We start from the raw sequence: 16,843 nt of genomic DNA on the forward strand, positions 1-16,843 counted from the left end.
CCTTATGAAAGGCGGTGGGTGGGTTAGAAATCTATCTATGAAATGCCTTTTAAGACACACACTACTAGATACTGAGATATATTGTAGTATCCTTAGTGATAATTGGGTGCAATGAAATCAGCTCGCAAACATAAACAGACCTAAGGACAGAACAGAGAGATCAGAAAGGATGCGTTGTCAATTCACTGATAGTCCTAGTGGGCTGGGTGGGAGGGGGCTCTCCTCATGTTTCTGTGGAGCTGCTTCTCAGGCTTACCCTGCCCCCTGGGGAGCATTTTGGAGAGAACATTCCAGCACCCCCTCCTCCCTCAACGAAGAATGAAAGACAGGCTAACGTGATGACCAGAGAGCAGCATTCATTAGGCCAAGTTTTCATAGTGGATAATTCCTTGATTCAGAAGAAACATCCCTGGACCCTTCCTATTTCTTCTCCTTGGTCTGAGGGTAGCTACCCAGCCTTCATGTATTTACTCTCTTGGCCCCCTCAGGCACGGTACCATGTCTTTTCCCTTCAGTTTTAATATTAATAGCCTCTTCCCTCGTGAGCTGGGACATTACGACAAGTGGAAAAAAATTAAATTTTCAGACTCCCACGGTGAACTCACTGAATAAAAAAGGAATAAAAATATAAACACTCATCTCCCAGTAACCAAACTTAACTTACCAATGTAAGCGCGCGCGCACACACACACACACAGACACAGAAATTCAAATGTGCCTTTGGAGCTTTGTATTTTCAAAATGGCTTTAAAAATTCTAATGCCATCTAGTTGATTCCTTTATTTTTTTAAATATTTGATTTTGTATAGTTTATATTTTATTTATTTTAAAATTATAGTTGACATACAATATTATATTAGTTTCAGGTGTACAACATAGTGATTAGACGTTTATATAACTTGCGAAGTGATCACCACAAAAAGTCTAGTAACCATCTGTCATACAAAATTATTACGATACTATTGACTATATTTCCTATGCTGCACATTATTACATCCCTGTGACTTATTTATTTTAATTGGAAGTTTCTACCTCTTATTCCCTTTCATCTTTTTGGCTCATTCCCCTACCCTGACCCCTTTGGCAACCATCGGTTTTTCTCTGTATCTGTGAGTCTGTTTCTGTTTTGTTTTTCTGTTCATTTGTTTTGTTTTTTAGATTCCACCTGTAAGTGAAATCATACAGTATTTGTCTGTGTCTGACTTACTTCACTTAGCATAATACCTTCTAAGTCCATCCATGTTGTTGCAAATGGCAATATTTCATTCTTGTTTATGGCTGAGTAATAATCCGTTGTGTATATGTACCACCTCTTCTTTATCCATTCACCCATTGATGGACACCTCGGTTGCTTCCATATCTTGGCTGTTGTAAATGATGCTGTAATAAACATAGGGGTGCTTATATCTTTTTTGCTTATATCTTTGGATAAATACCCAAAAACGGAATTGCTGGGTCATTTTATTTTTTAATTTTTTGAGGAACCTCCATTTTGTTTTCTATAGTGGCTGCACCAATTTACAATCTCACCAACAGTGCACAAGGGTTCCCTTTCCTCCACATCCTCACCAACACTTGTTATTAATTGACATTTTTATAATAGCCATTCTTAACAAGTATGAGGTGTTATCCCATAGTGGTTTAGATTTGCACTTCCCTGATGATTAATGATGTTGAGCATCTTTTCATATGTCTGTTGACCATCTGTATGTCATCTTTGGAGAAATGTCTATTCAGTTTCTCTGCCCATTTTTTAAATCAGATTGTTTATTTTTTGATGTTGAGTTACATGAGTTCCTTATATTTTGGATGTTAATCCCTTATTGGATATATCATTTGCAAATGTTGTCTTCCATTCAGTCGGTTGCCTTTTGTTTTGTTGATGGTTTCCTTTGCTGTGCAAAAGTTTTTAGTTTGATGTAGTCCCATCTGTTTTTTTAGCTTTTGTTGCTTTTGCCTGAAGAGATATGTGCAAAAAAATATTGCTAAGACTGATGTCAAAGAGTTTGCTGCCTATATTTTCTTCTAGGAATTTTATATTTTCAGGTCTTACATTTAATTCTTTAATCCATTTTTAGTTTATTTTTGTATATGGTATAAGAAAGTGGTCTCGTTTCATTTTTTTGTATGTATCTATCTAGTTTTAGTTGAATCCTTTTTTGATTGTATTTACCAACTTGCTAACATATTTTATAAATTTATTTTGTTTTTTGCTTTACCTATGTCTGATCAATATTTTAAAAATATGTTTTATTTATTGAGGGATATTGAATTATACTTTTAAAATCAGTGCAAAATATAAAAACTGCATTCATGTTAGAATTTGATCTCAGAATAATTCCATTACAGGGTGTACCATGGACATTAGTGGCCACTGGGCACTAAACTTTGTTTTTAGTTGCCCCACAGGTCTTGGATGGCCTGGTAGTGACTTTGCCATTTCTGTGAGCAAGAAAAGCACCCGAGGGCCCCACACATAGAGGAAGTGACAGTAACTGTGTGTCACAGAACTTCCCGGAGGACATGTTTGTAAAAAGAAAACCAGACACAAAGAAAGAAGGGTAAGAGGTGAAAGTAGGTGATACTGTTCTTTCTAGTATCTCCCAAGTTTAAGAGGCAAAATTTCTTAGACTTGTTGGTATATATTTTTTTGCTTCTCCAAAATAGATGAAAAGTTGAAAAATTTGTAATTGTATTTATTCTCAAGATCATGCAGATTGGGTAGCATAAAACTTGGGCTAAATTATACTACTGTCCTATCAAACACCCAGAAAGAATTAGCAAGAGAGGGAACAAAGCAGTAGGGGAAGCAAACTCAAGGGGCACAGTGTTTTGGAAAGAGCAGACAGATGTGTTTTCCTTCCTTTTCCCTGTAAATCAAGGTCACTGCAGCCATATCATCATTATGGCCCTAGGAAGAGGTGGGGAGAGGATGAATAAGGAGGAATGATGTAGGGAGAAATCCCTGCCTGAACCAGAGGAAAGGTAAAAGAAAGCCCTCAGGTGAGAAGAGTCACTGGAAGAGAAAAGAGGGTCAGATGAAGGGGAAACCAGAGGCCACAATTGGCATTCTCTCTCCCTGTTCCAGGCCAGAATCCCTGGGGTGGGAGTTAGGTTGATGGGAAACCTAGAAGCTCTGAGGGCCTCCTGTGCTCTGGTCCTTGGTGGGAATCTGGGAAGGAGACTGCTGTGCAGGAGGGCTCCAGGTCTCCACAAGGCTGCTGCAGCTGAGCAGAAGGTGCAGCCAGACGTGGTTACGCATTGGGAGGTGGAAAGAGTTAATGTAAGATCTCACTTACCCTGTGGAGGGGGTGCCCAGAAGAGAACTGTGTGGGGATCCATTTGGCCCATCATGGGTCTTGGTGGAAGGGGTGAGGTGAGCCTGCCCTAGAGATTGTAAAGAAACAGCTTCCTCCGGGAGGGCAGAGAGGTTATGGCCTCAGCTCTGTTGGTCCCTGCAGGTCTTAGAAATAACCTCCTTCTGGCCTCCTGGATGAGACTTGAGGGGTGTGTAGTGCTAGTGAGAGCTGAGGTAAGGCCAAGTCAGCCAGGGAGGGCCTCTGGCCCCGAGCAGTCGAGTGCCCGTCACTGTGTGCACCAGGGCCCAAGTGCCTAGCCACACCAGCCACTGAGGACTCAGGGAGCTGTTTTGACACCAAGGTGACACAGCGTGACCGTGTGTTCAAGATTTACCCTTCTGCTACTCAGTGGGATGGAGCCATATAAGGAAGTTTGGATGGGCCCACGAAAATGCAGAAGCCACTTCTTTTTTTGTACATTTATGTAGTACCATCTGGGTTTTTGACTACTTGCAGGAGGGAAACCATTCATTTATTTACAGTTTAAGGTAGGCATCTAGTGCGATTATTCAAACCATTAGTCAGCACAGTCCTGGTGGCTGGTGCTGACATCCAGGTGTGGTTGGATGTAAGGGAGGGGTCCTCTGAGTCCTCATGATGGCTGCCTCTGACACATCCACAGACCAGGGAGGGGCTTCGGCACCCCTACTTCCGGGATTTTAGCCATGTTCCCAGATTGCAGACCCTAAAGGGGGCTAGACTAAAGGACAGCTAGCACTCCAGTTATACATATAGTTGGGGTTTTTGTTTCCCATGGGCTTTTGTTGCCCCTTCTAATGAAATTTGTCATTCCAGTAGACCCACAAAATCACCACCCAGTATTCAGATTTCTCTAAGAGCTGAATTAAGTAGTGGCAGGCAGAAAGTGACCTTGGCTTATGCTCTGCTCCACAGAAAAACTGCAGTCCTCCCCCTTCCGCCGCATACCACCTCATTGTGGGGAACTGCTGTTTTCATTTGCTTGTCTTTGAAAACAGAAAGAGCCCTAGGGAGCCTCACAGGCCAGAAGGGGAGCAGCTTTTAGTTTCCAAGGCATGAGAGAGAAAGAAAAGGCAAAATGGAATGAGAAACTGCATGGGCATATTTTTCTTTAAAAATCAGTAAAAAACCTTCATGGTTCAGAGGACATTCCCAGGGTGTCAAGATTTCTCTCCCAGTGCAAACGTTGCTTCTTATTTTTCAAAGGGACATGAGACTGCTAAAATTAACTTCTGTGTTTGCCCTCTCTCTCATTCCTTCAGGCTTCCTCACCTCTCTGGGAGGATTCAAGGTTTTCTACGAGGCTGCAACTCAGTTTTTGCCCCTTTCTGGCCCACAGCTAAAGTCACTAGGACAACTTCTCACTAAAAGAATATGGTTTCTGCTTTTGACTGCAGGTTCAAGTACCTCCTCATTTGAGTATTTACTTAACTGTTATCATTAGGTGTGAGAGGATCATGCTCCTGACCAGCACCCCACATTTCTATCCTCAAATGTCAACACACTTGAAAACAAACAAGGGAAATCTTTTGGAAGCTGCCATCTGTTTGCTTTTTCAACTTGACCTTTATCTGAATACTAAGACGTGTCCTGGCTGAGCATATTCCTTCTTAATGAGCTAAAACAGTTGTGTTATGCGTGTGTTCTGTTAAAAGGATATTCCAGCAGTTTTCACTGTTTTTCCCCACTGTAGAGGTAGAATCTCTTTTCATTCAAAATAAAGGAAGCTTTACTTTGCTTCCCTGTGTCAACATTCATACCACTTCCCCAGTACATGTGCTGGTATTTCATGGTACAAAACTAGCTGTGCCTCTGAGATTTTTTTTTTTTAACTTCAAACAACTTTTTTGGTGGTTGCCCTGGAGTTTGCAGTATACATTTTAAACTAAGTCCTCCTTCAAATAGCACTGTACCACTTCACATGTATTACAGGTACCTCATATTATAGTAGTGTTTCCCAGCCCGTCTCTCCTGTCTGTTCACACTACTGTCATTCATTTCACTTTCCATTTGCTATATAGCTCAATACATTATTACTATTACTGTTTTATAAATATTTTTAGATGGATTAAAAATAAGAAAAAGAAAAGGCCCATTTTACCTTAATTTCTTCTCTAGCACTCTTCCTTTCATTATGTGAACCCAAGTTTCTGACCTCTATTGTGCTCTTTCTGCCTGAAGAACTTCTTTTAGCATTTCTTGCAGGGCAGATCTAAGAAAGTCTTTGTTTCTCTCTTAGATTTGAAAGATAATTTCAGTGATATAGAATTCTAGATTGGTGGGTTTTTTCTTTCAATACTCTAAATATTTTATTCTAGTCTCTTCTTGCTTTCATAGTTTTTTCTGAGAAGTCCTCTTTAAGTCTTATCCTTGTATGATGACCTGGGTTCACGGCTGTCCTTGTGCACCCCTCTCTGCCTTCCTCCCCATCTGCCACCCCGGGCTTCTTTCAAGATTTTCTCTTTATTTATTTTCTTTGCAGCTTGTATATGATTTGTCTAGGTATGGTTTCTGCCTGGTATTCTTCTCTGAGCTTCCAGCATCTGTGATTTGGTGTCTTCTGTTATTAAGGTTGGGATGTTCTTGGCCATTATTACTTGAAATATCTCTTCTCTGTTCTCTTTCTCTTCTCCTTTTGGTATTCCAGCTCGTACGTACATGTTAAACTTTGTTTGCAATTGCTCCACAGGTCTTGGATGGTCTATTCCCTTTATCCCCCTGATTGTTTTCTCTCTTTGCATTTCAGTTTAGAAAGTTCGTACTGACCTATCTTCAAGCGTACTGATTGTTCAGTCTATTGATAAATCCATCAAAGAATTCTTCATTTCTGTTACAATGCATTTTTATTTCTAGAATTTTCTTCTGATTCTTTGTTGGAGTTTCAATCTTTCTGCTTACATGACCCATCTGTTCTTGTATATTGTCTACTTCCTCATTAGAGCTTTTAATATATTAATCGTTATTTTTCCTTTTCTGATAATTTCAACATCTATATCATATCTAAGTTTCATTCTGATGATTGCTTTGCAATTTCTGAGCTTCTGGAATCTGTAAATGTATGTTTTTCAGTACACTTGGGAAACTTCAAGCAATATTTCTTCAATTATTATTTCCTGCCCCATTCTCTCTCTTCTTACCTGGAGGAGGTTACTGTTCCCAAATCTTTTTTTAATTAATTTTTTTGAGGAGGGCTCAGCTCCCAGTGGCCCATGTGGCGATCAAACCGGCAACCTTGGTGCTACCAGCACCAAGCTCTAACCAACTGAGCTAACCAGCCACCCCATTATTTTTTATTTATTTATTTTTTAAGCTTATAAGAGTTTATTTGAGCTAAACTGATGACAATTGCCGGGAAGCAAAATCTCAGTGGATTGAGAAAATGCTCCCCCAAATCTTAAGTGTTGTTCTGGCTTTGCTATATATTAGGTTGATCTGCTTCCTCACTAAAGCCACATTATGTTACTTTACCAGCAGTAGGACTGGATATTCTTTAAGCCCAGGCTTCAGTTGCCTTAAAAAATAAACATGACCCCTCTTTCCCTTTCGGTGTGCCACTGAAGATCCTGGTGTCGCCATGGACCACTGCCCCACCCAATGTTACCGTTATTCTAAGAACAAGCTGTACGCAAAGTGTCGCTTCTGTCGAGGTGTCCCTGAAACCAAGATCTGCATCTTTGAGCGGGGGCTGAAGAAGGCAAAAGTGGATGAGTTTCACTCTGTGGCCACACGGTGTCAGATGACTATGAGCAGCTCTTTTCTGAAGTTCTGGAGGCTGCCAACAAGTACATGGTGAAAAGCTGTGGCAAAGACGGCTTTCACATCCGAGTGCAGATCCAACCCTTCCCTGTCATCCGCATCAACAAAGTGTTGTCCTGTACTGGGGTTGACAGACTCCAGAAAGGTTTGCGGGTGCCTTTGGAAAGCCTCAGGGCACAGTGACAAGGGTCCACATTGGCCAAGTCATCAGATCCATCCGCACCAAGCTGCAGAACAAGAGCATGTGATTGAGGCTCTATGGGCAGCCAAATTCTTCCTGGCCACTGGAAGAACCACATATCTAAGAAGTGGGGCTTTACTAAGTTTATTGCGGAGGAGTTTGAAGACATGGTGGCTAAAAAGCAGCTCATCCCAGATAACTGTGGGGTCAAATACATCCGTAATCATTGCCCCCTGGACAAATGGCGGGCCCAACACTCATGACTCTTGTCACTGCCCCCTCTTTACACCCACCAATAAAAAATGGTACTTCCTATCTGTTAAAATAAAATAAAATAAAATAAAAAATAAACACGACTCAAAAACGTATGTGTATGCACCCCCACATTCATTACAGCATTATTTAAAATAGGTAAAATATGCAAAAAAACCCCTAAGGGTCCGTTGATGGATGAATGTATAAAGAAATTGTGGGGTGTGTGTGTGTGTATATGTGTATGATGGAATATTATTCAGCCATAAAAAAGAATGAAATTTGCCATTTGTGACAACATGCATGGACCTTGAGGGCATTATGCTATGTGAAATAAGTCCGAGAAAGATAAATACCATATGATCTCTCTTACATGTGAAATATAATAATAATAATAGTAGTAATAACCAAGCTCACAGATACAGAGAACAAAATGGTGGTTACCAGCGGGTGGGAGAAATGGGTGAAATGGTTATCTGTTGTTGTTATTGTTGTTTTTAATTTAAATGAATTTTTTTTAAAGAAAATAAATTGGACACTGGTTGTTTCCATGTCGGTTGGCCACCATAAATAATGCTGCAATGAACATCGGAGTACATATATCTTTATGGATAAATGTTTTCAGATTTTTTTGGTAGATATCCAGGAGAGGGATTCCTAGGTTATATGGTAATTCTATTCTTAATTTTTTGAGGAACCTCTATTCTGCTTTCCATAGCGGCTGCACCAATCTACATTCCCACCAACAGTGTATAAGGGTTCCTTTTTCTCCACAGCCTCTCCAACACTTGTTATTGTTTGTCTTGTTAATGATAGCCATTCTAACAGGTGTGAAGTGATATTTCATTGTGGTTTTGATCTGCATTTTCCTAATAGCTAGTGAAGTTGAGCATTTTTTTCATATATCTGTTTGCCGTTTGTATGTCTTCTTAGGATAATTTTCTGTTCATATCCTCTATCCATTTTTTAATTGGGTTGTTTGTCTTTTCTTGGGATACAATGGAATACTACTCTGCCATAAGAAAAGGTGAAATACTGCCGTTTGTGACAGCATGGATGGATCTTGAGGTTATTTTGCTATGTGAAATAAGTCAGACAGAAAAAGTTGAGAACAATATGACTTCACTGATAGGTGGGTTATAAAGCTGAAAGCAACAAAGGAACAAGACAAACAAATAAAGAAGCAAAAACTCATAGACACAGATGACAGTTTAGTGGTTACCAGAGGGTAAGGGGGAGGGGAATGGTAGATGAGGATAAAGGGGATCAAATATATAGTGATGGAAGGAGAACTGACTCTGGGTGGTGAGCACACAATGTTATATATAGATGATGTATTACAAAATTGTACGCTTTAAACCTATGTAATTTACTAACAATTGTCACACCAATAAATTTGACTTAATAAATAAATAAATAAAAATTTAAAAACATTAAAAAGAAAATAAATTGGCAAGAAGCTGGCCATAATTAGCAATTCTGTCTATTGCTGAAGTGCAGAGCTAAGCTTACAGATAACCTTGAGTGTGCTGTCTAATACAGTAGTGCTACCTGCTTGTGGATATTTAAACGTAAGTTAATTAAAATTAAACAAAATGGAAAATTCCTGTCACAGTAGCCACATTTCAAGTGCTCAATAGTCTAGTGACTGGATATTGAATAGCACCGATATGGAACAATTCTATAATTGCAGAAAGTTCAGTTGTATAGCACTAACCTAGGGGAACTGAATTAAGATTTTGAGACCATCGTCTGAACCACTATAAGTTCTGTAAGACTGATGTGGTTAAATATATACAAATATACATGAGAAATAGATAGGGTAAAATTTAAGCCAAAACAACAAAAACCAAAAAAACACACACACCTGATTGACGTCAGTTTGTTCCTTCCCCACTATCACATCACACCACACTTTACTTTCTTCATTAGAAAATTGAATCACTGTCCTCATGTTCTCATCACCAAGTGGGGACCATCAGCACTCAAGCAAAGGAAGGGAGTCTCTCTTTTGACAATTCAGTGGAGGGCTCTCTGGAATCTCTAACAATGCTAGAAGGTCCAACTGAATCCTTCATTGATAACATTGACTTCCCAGCCACTTTAATGTTTTTCACAGAACAACCTTCCTTTTCTAGGCAAATAAACTCAGATTAGATCCCCGGCCATGACCTGAAATAAATAAAAGCTTGGTTCTTTTGACAGAGATTTGGAGAGCAGGTCTGTGGTGTTTGTATATCCTAACTCTAGCGCTTACATCTCATGGCTGATCTCATGGCCTGAAGCCAGAAGCAGATCAGCTGGAAGTTAACATCTTTGAGAGACACAGTGTTTAAACAGACTGCGAAGGGATTCCTTACCTGGTCCTGGACTATTCCCCATTGTTCCTGACGTTTGCAGGAAGTAAAGAGAAGCACTCCAGCAGCTTCTTCATAAGGCTAGGAAGTGGTGGTGCTGAGTTATTAGGCACTTGTTACTACAGCTTGTGAGGTGCCCCCAGCCTACAGGTCCTGTCTGGCCTTTAAATAGCTCACCGGGCTCACAGAGACATCAAAAAAAAAACAAATGCATTTGGGAATAGATGTCATCCTCTCAACAGCTCTCAGAAGGAGGCACATTACCCCTCCTCCTGGGTTTCTAAATTTTAAGAGTCAGTGGTCCACTCTTCTAGAGAATCATGTGTTTATCAGCTTGAACATGACTTCTGCTCAGCACTTCTAATCTGGCAAATGGACCTCACAGATGGCTCACTCCTGCCTCCCAGTTCATGCTTCCAGCTATGTGAGCCTCATGTGTCCAGCTATGTGTGTCCAGCTATGCCTAGTTGATGACCAGCAACCTGGTCTCTAGGTTTTTCTATAGGTTTATGTACAAGAAAATGAGAAGGAACATTTATTGAAAGTGAGAGTGGAAGTAAAGAGCATCTAATGACCAATCCATGTATCGTGGTGTGGCAGTGGCTTTCAGGTGGAACAGTATCCACTACTGGCCAAAAGGCTCTTGCATGCCATTTGGAAGCTAACCACTCATAATACTAATGTTGATGTTATGATTAAGACTGCCTGTTAGGGCTCCCAGTAGTAGCACAGTTAGTTTTGGAAGCATGCTTAGTTGTAAACCCTTCGGGTTAAGTGCTTTATAAAGTCCCCTGTGCCTGAGTGGTTTACCTAAAAAATTTGAGAGTCCCTGTGCTGAAACCTCTCAGAATCCCTTCCAGTTCTGATTCTCTAGGAGGGATTTAAATTCCTAAATTGTCTTTGTCTTATAAAATTTCTTATAAAAGCTATTTTTCAATTACAAAATGAATGGTCTTTCATTATAGAAAATTTCAAAAATGCCAGAATGCTCAAAGAAGAACATAAAAGTTATCCGCCATCTCATTATTCTAAGATAACCATTAACATAATACTTTTATAACATTTTCTCTAAGCAGATAATTCTGTTCTCTTTTTCTAATTTTACAAAGTTAGAGGTACACTGTATATATATATTTGCTTTTATCATCTCACAGAATATCGTGAAAATTTTCTAGGTCATTTATTCTTCTATATTAGACCTTATCTTTTCTACCTGAACATCAAACATTTGAAGCATACACTTATTATTCAAAAGCATTAAAACATGTAGAATATTTAATTGGAGTAAATGTAAAAGAGTAATATATTCAATAAGGATCCCAAAGCTCACTTTCAGTTCAAAAACAAAGGGTTTTATGTATACCAAGAAGGTGGAATTCCCTGAAGGTCAGAATTTCAGATATTAGTATTGCAGGTGAGGAGAAAGGTATTAATAGGAGCAAATGGGTTTTTCTTTTTTTAATTTTATTTTCTTTATTATTTAAAAATTCAAATTAAAATTTTTTTACGATTACAGTTGATATTCAATATTATATTAGTTTCAGGGGTCCAGCATAGTGGTTAGACACTTATATAACTTATGAAATGATCCCCCTGATAAGTCTCGCACCCACCTGGCACCATATATAGTTATTACAATATTATTGACTATATTCCATATGCTTTACTTTGCACCCCCATGACTTTTGTAACTATCAATTTGTACTTCTTAATTCCTTCCCCTTTTTCACCCAGTCCTCCAACCTCCCTCCCATCTGGCAACCATCAGTTTGTTCTTTGTATCTATGAATTTGTTTCTGTTTTGTTTGTTTCTTTTGTTTTTAGATTTCACATATAAGTGAAATTATATGGTATTTGTCCTTCTCTGACTTATTTCACTTAGTATAATACCCTCTGGGTTTATCCATGTTATTGTAAATGGTAAGATTTCATTCTTTTCTTTTTTATGGCCAATTAATAGTCCTTTATACCATGTTTCCCCCAAAATAAGGCCAGGTCTTATATTAATTTTTGCTCCAAAAGACACATTAGGGCTTATGTTTAGGGGATGTCATCCTGAAAATCATGCTAGGGCTTATTTTCTGATTAGATCTTATTTTGGGGGAAACATGGTAGATATGTACTACATCTTCATCCATTTGGCTTTTGGTTAGAGCATTTAATCCATTTACATTTAAGTAATTATTGATAGGTATGTAGTTATTACCATTTTATTACTCATTTTTTTATCTTCTCTTCCTCCTTCTCTTTCTCCTCCTTCCCCCGCCCCTCCTCTTTCTCTTCTTCCTCCTCCTTCCCCTTCTTCTTGTCCCTTTGACATTTCTCGTAATACTGGTTTGGTGGTGTTCTACTCCTTTAGCTTTTTCTTGTCTGGGAAACTCTTTATTTCTCCTTCGATTCTAAATGATAGACTTGCTGGGTAGAGTAATCTTGGTTGTAGGTCCTTGCTTGCTTTTCATCACTTTGAATATTTCCTGCTAATCCCCTCTGACCTGCAAAGTTTCTGTTGAAAAATCAGCGGACAGTCTTACTGGAGTTCCCTTGTTAGTAACTTACTGCTTTTCTCTTACTCCTTTTAAGGTTCTCTTTGTCTCAGCCATCTTGAAATTTTAGTTATAACATGTCTTGGTATTGGCCTGTTTGGTTTCATCTAGTTTGGGACTCTGCATTTTCTGGGCTTGTATGTCTCTTTCCTTCACCAAGTTAGGGACATTTACCATCATTATATCTTTAAATAGGTTTTGAGTTGCTTGCTATCTCTCTTCTCCGGGTGATGCAAATGTAGATACGCTTGATGTTGTCCCAGAGTTACCTTAAACTGTCCTCGTATTTCAGGATTCTTTTTTCTGTTTGCTGTTCTGAGTGGGTGTTTTCCGCTACCTTGTCTTACAAATCACAGATTCAGCCCTCTGCTTTATCTAATCTGTTGATTCCCTCTAAGGTATTTTTCATTTCAGTTATTATATTCTTCATTTCTGAATATTTTTTATGTTTTGTATCTCCATTTTTATGTTTCCTCTTTGTTGAAATTCTCACTGAGTTTATCTACTCTTCCCCTAAGTTCATTGAGCATCCTCATAACCAGGGTTTTGAACTCTGCATCTGGTAGATTACTTTTCTCCATTTTGTTTAGTTCTTTTTCTAGAGTTTTATCCTGTTTTTTCATCTGGGACCTGTTTCTTTGCCTCCTTATTTTGGCTATTTCCCTGTGTTTGTTTCTATTTCTTATGTACATACATCTGCTACATCTCCCAGTCTTGGTAGAGTGGCTTTATGTTGTAGACGTCCCATGGGGCCCAGTGATGCAGTGTCCCTGGTCACATAAGCTGGGTGTTCTAGGCATGTCCCTTGTTTGGGTTGTGTATGCCCTCCTGTTGTAGTTGAGTCTTGATTGCTGTTGGCATGTCAGTGGGAGGGATTGACTCTCAGACTGACTGGCTGTGAGGATTGGCCATGACTGCAGTGGAGGAGCTGTTGTACAGGGGTTTACTCCACAGAGCAGGATTTGCTTCAGTATGGTTCTGGTGCCTGTCGAGTCTGCCCTTTGGGTGTGTTGATTGTGGAGTGGGTTGGGTGGTATCTCTGGTATGATCTGAAGCCAGCCTCCTGGTGTTGGTTCTGGGACCTCTTGGGAGGAGCTCTGATGCAGGCCAAGGCTAGCCACTGCCTGCACCCAGCCCCAGCTACCTGGTAGGAGCTACAAAGTGATCTGCAGATGGTTGCTACTTGTGGTAGGCTTCGAGGTACCTAGGAGAAGTTAAGCTGAAAACTGAGGCTGGCTGCCAATAGTGCCAGGCTTGGGGCCACTTAGCAAGAGGTATGGGGCACACTGAGGGGCATGCTGCTTTTTTGGCAGGGGGAGGGTTGTGAACCTTTAAGAGAGTTTTGGAAAGTCTGCAACATAAGCTGAGATAGGTTGTTTGTCTGGAAAAGCTGCTGAAAGAGGCTTGGGCAGGCACACAAATTTGGGTGGGATGAGGTCTCAGGGAATCACCAGGGAGGGGCAAACAGTGTTTGCTAGTTTGATGGAGACTCAGATTTGGTGCCCACCCGCACATGTAGGCATGGTGGAGGAAGGGCTCAGTAGCAGAACAACGGGGCCTACCTGCTGGCTCTATGAGGGGAGGGTTCAACCATTGAACAGTGGTGCCTGCCAGTTACCCTTCCAGCTCTTGCCCTGAAGCCAGATAATTCAGTTTTTCCGCTTATGTTCTTGGCACTTTTCGAGCTCCTGCTCCAGCACTGGAGCTCAGAGCAAGTGAGTCCATACGCAAGTGAGCCCATGCTCAGGCCCTTTAGGAGGAACTCCTGGGATTTCAACCATCTATTTCACTCAGTCACAAACTGCTGGTTTTCACAGCCAGAAGTTGTGGGACTTCTCTTCCTGGCACTGGAACCTTGGGCTTGGGACCCTTCACTCCTTAGGGGGCACATCCGCAGATGAGATATCCCTTCCAATTTTTAACTGCCATATGTGGGTATGGGGCCAGCCCATTCTATGTCTCTGCCCCCCACTACTAGTTTTGATATGGCTTCTCTTATGCTTGATTATAGGACTTTTGTTCAGCTATTCTTCAAGCAATTCTCAATGATGATTGTTCTGTAATTTTGTTGTAAGTTTGATATTTTTGTGAGAGGACGTGAGCACAGTGTTTACCTATTCTGCTGTCTTGACTGGAACTACCAGGAATTCCAATTTGAATTTATATCTGAGGGAATAGAAACTGCTTTAAGTTTGGGATTTAGTTCAACTCTTGGATGACATATGCTTGCCTCACAAATCTTGGCAAGACCAGCTGGTTTTTGTAGTAGCCCTAAAATTACAGAGAGAAACTCGAGGCACTTAGACATTTTATTCTAAAGAATCTATCATTCTTTGAACAGTATCAACAATATCCCAAGAAAAAGCATTTTGTTTATTCCCTGTCCCTATGCTTTCTTTAGTCTCCCCACCCCTCTGCCTCCATTGTTGTTAACAGGATTTGGAAATGAGGTCTTGTATCTTTTTTCAAGGAATTTGTCCATGTTATCTATGTTGTCTAATTTATGGGTATAAAGTTGTTTGTGATACATCTATTTTGTCCTTTTAATATCTGTAAAATTTGTACTTATGTTGCCTCTTTGATTCCTAATATTCATAACTTGTGTCTTCTTTTCTGGTAAGTTTATCAATCTTATTGATCATATTTTCTGTTCGAATTTTCATTTTTTCCTGTTCTTGTCTTAGTTTTCCCCTACTTCTGTTTGCTTTGGGTTTATTTTGTTTTTATTCTTTTAGTTCCTTAAGATGAAAACTCAGATTCTTGACAGCTTTCTTCTTTTCTCATATAAGCATTTAATGCTGTGATTTCCCTGTAAGCACTCCCCAAGGTGAATATTACAGTTTTTCTACGTGGTATTTTTATTTTCATTCACTTTAAAATGTTTTCTAATTTGCCTTGTAATGTCTCTTTGCTGCAGAAGCCATTTAGAAGTGCGTTGTTTAATTTCCAGATACTTGGTTTGGTGTCTTTTTGAGTTCTAAGAAAAAATTTCTGAAAAATTGGAAACTTTGGTGAAAAGGCATTTGAATTAACACTGATAACATGGCAGATTTTTCACAGTAAAGTGAAACACTGTCATGCTATTGTCATTGTATGAACTTGCAAAAGGGTGGTATCTTTAGCTACTTTATAATACTTGGTCAGATTTTTAACAGGATTTGAAGCAAATTTTTGGGACCTTTCTGAGTAGTATGTCTTATCTTTGTTCTTTTTAGCATATTATCATTGGGCACAACTGGATCCTGAAAAATTCATGAAAATTGCTAAGCACCCACACTGCTTTAAGAATTTGGAACTGAATCGTGAAAAGGAAGACAGAAATAAGAAATTGGGAACCTGAAGAGTCCTGCAAAAAAACACCAAAGGAGCGTTATTATTTTATGTTGTTGCTGTGGTCTAATAGAGGAAGTGAGTGCTGCCAACGCCGGGGAATGCACCCCTGCACATGGCAGCAGGGCATACACCTGTGCCTCCTCCACAGGAAGGTATTGTTTCTTCCCACATTGTCTTGGCTTGCTTTGGGAACAGGCTGGCCCAATATCATTTGTCATCGAGTTCTCCTTTCACACTGGTTTATTCCTGTGTGTCCATGATGGATCTTAAATGCATTCATGCTGTCCGTGTTCTTCCCAACACTGGCCAAACCAGGGCCCACGTTAAGGTGTAAAGAGAACAATCATCAATGATAATGTATTGTGTGAGACCTTTGCATCTTGTAAATTTTCTTTTTCTAAAAAGAAATAATAATAAAACTCCAAACCTCAAAAGGCCACTTTATTATTAAACAAATCTTTCTGTGTTTCTGCTTAACAGTTTTGTCTGTAGAAATACAATGTGTCTGACCCTTCTCTCTATATATCTACACTTCTTTTCAAACAACCCTTTTGTAAGATGCCTTCCCCGAGTGACTCACACAGGCCTCTGATTCCATAGTGAGAGCATGCCCATGGTAATTTGTAGTTGATGACATTTTACTTGGACATGAGATGGCAAGAAAGGAGTGTATGTGGAAGGGGAATCCAGTTTCAGAATGGCCAAATTACTGAGACCAAGTGTGGCTGCCATATCTGGTTTATCTACCTTTGGGATAAACCAGAGAAAGGCTCCAGCATGTTAGACCTTATAGTTGCATGGTTGTCCATATATCCAAGCCAATACCCCCACAGTTATGTGAAGAACCACATTCTTCTAGAGTTTCTCAGTTCATTTTAATTTACTAGTGGCACAGCTGTTAGCAATCATTTTTAGACATTGTGTGATGTCAACAGTAATATGTATCTTTGTATGACATATTGATTATACATTAATGATTATATAAACAGAGTTATCGTCTTTTGAAATACTTCTTACCTAACTATAGAAGAGATAGCCTTCTTAGGCATTTTTATAATGCTGACACTCTATCTCTGACCTTTA

General features: G+C 39.6%; 1 protein-coding gene and 1 pseudogene across 2 annotated transcripts in view; both read left to right on the forward strand.

Moving 5' to 3' along the window:
• DTD1 (D-aminoacyl-tRNA deacylase 1) overlaps positions 1–16,234 on the forward strand; it is a 192,029-nt gene extending 175,795 nt beyond the window's left edge. The window contains exon 6 of the mRNA XM_081034398.1: positions 15,643–16,234. The gene's annotated coding sequence lies outside the window, so the exon portion shown is untranslated. The remainder of the gene's footprint in view (positions 1–15,642) is intronic.
• On the forward strand, positions 6,913–7,538 carry LOC308490888 (large ribosomal subunit protein uL16-like; annotated as a pseudogene). The gene has a single exon. The product of its transcript is annotated as a large ribosomal subunit protein uL16-like (transcript).
• Positions 16,235–16,843: the final 609 nt, after the last annotated feature.

This window comes from Rhinolophus hipposideros (assembly GCF_964194185.1).
Source record: "Rhinolophus hipposideros genome assembly, chromosome: 22".
Lineage (NCBI taxonomy): Eukaryota > Metazoa > Chordata > Mammalia > Chiroptera > Rhinolophidae > Rhinolophus > Rhinolophus hipposideros.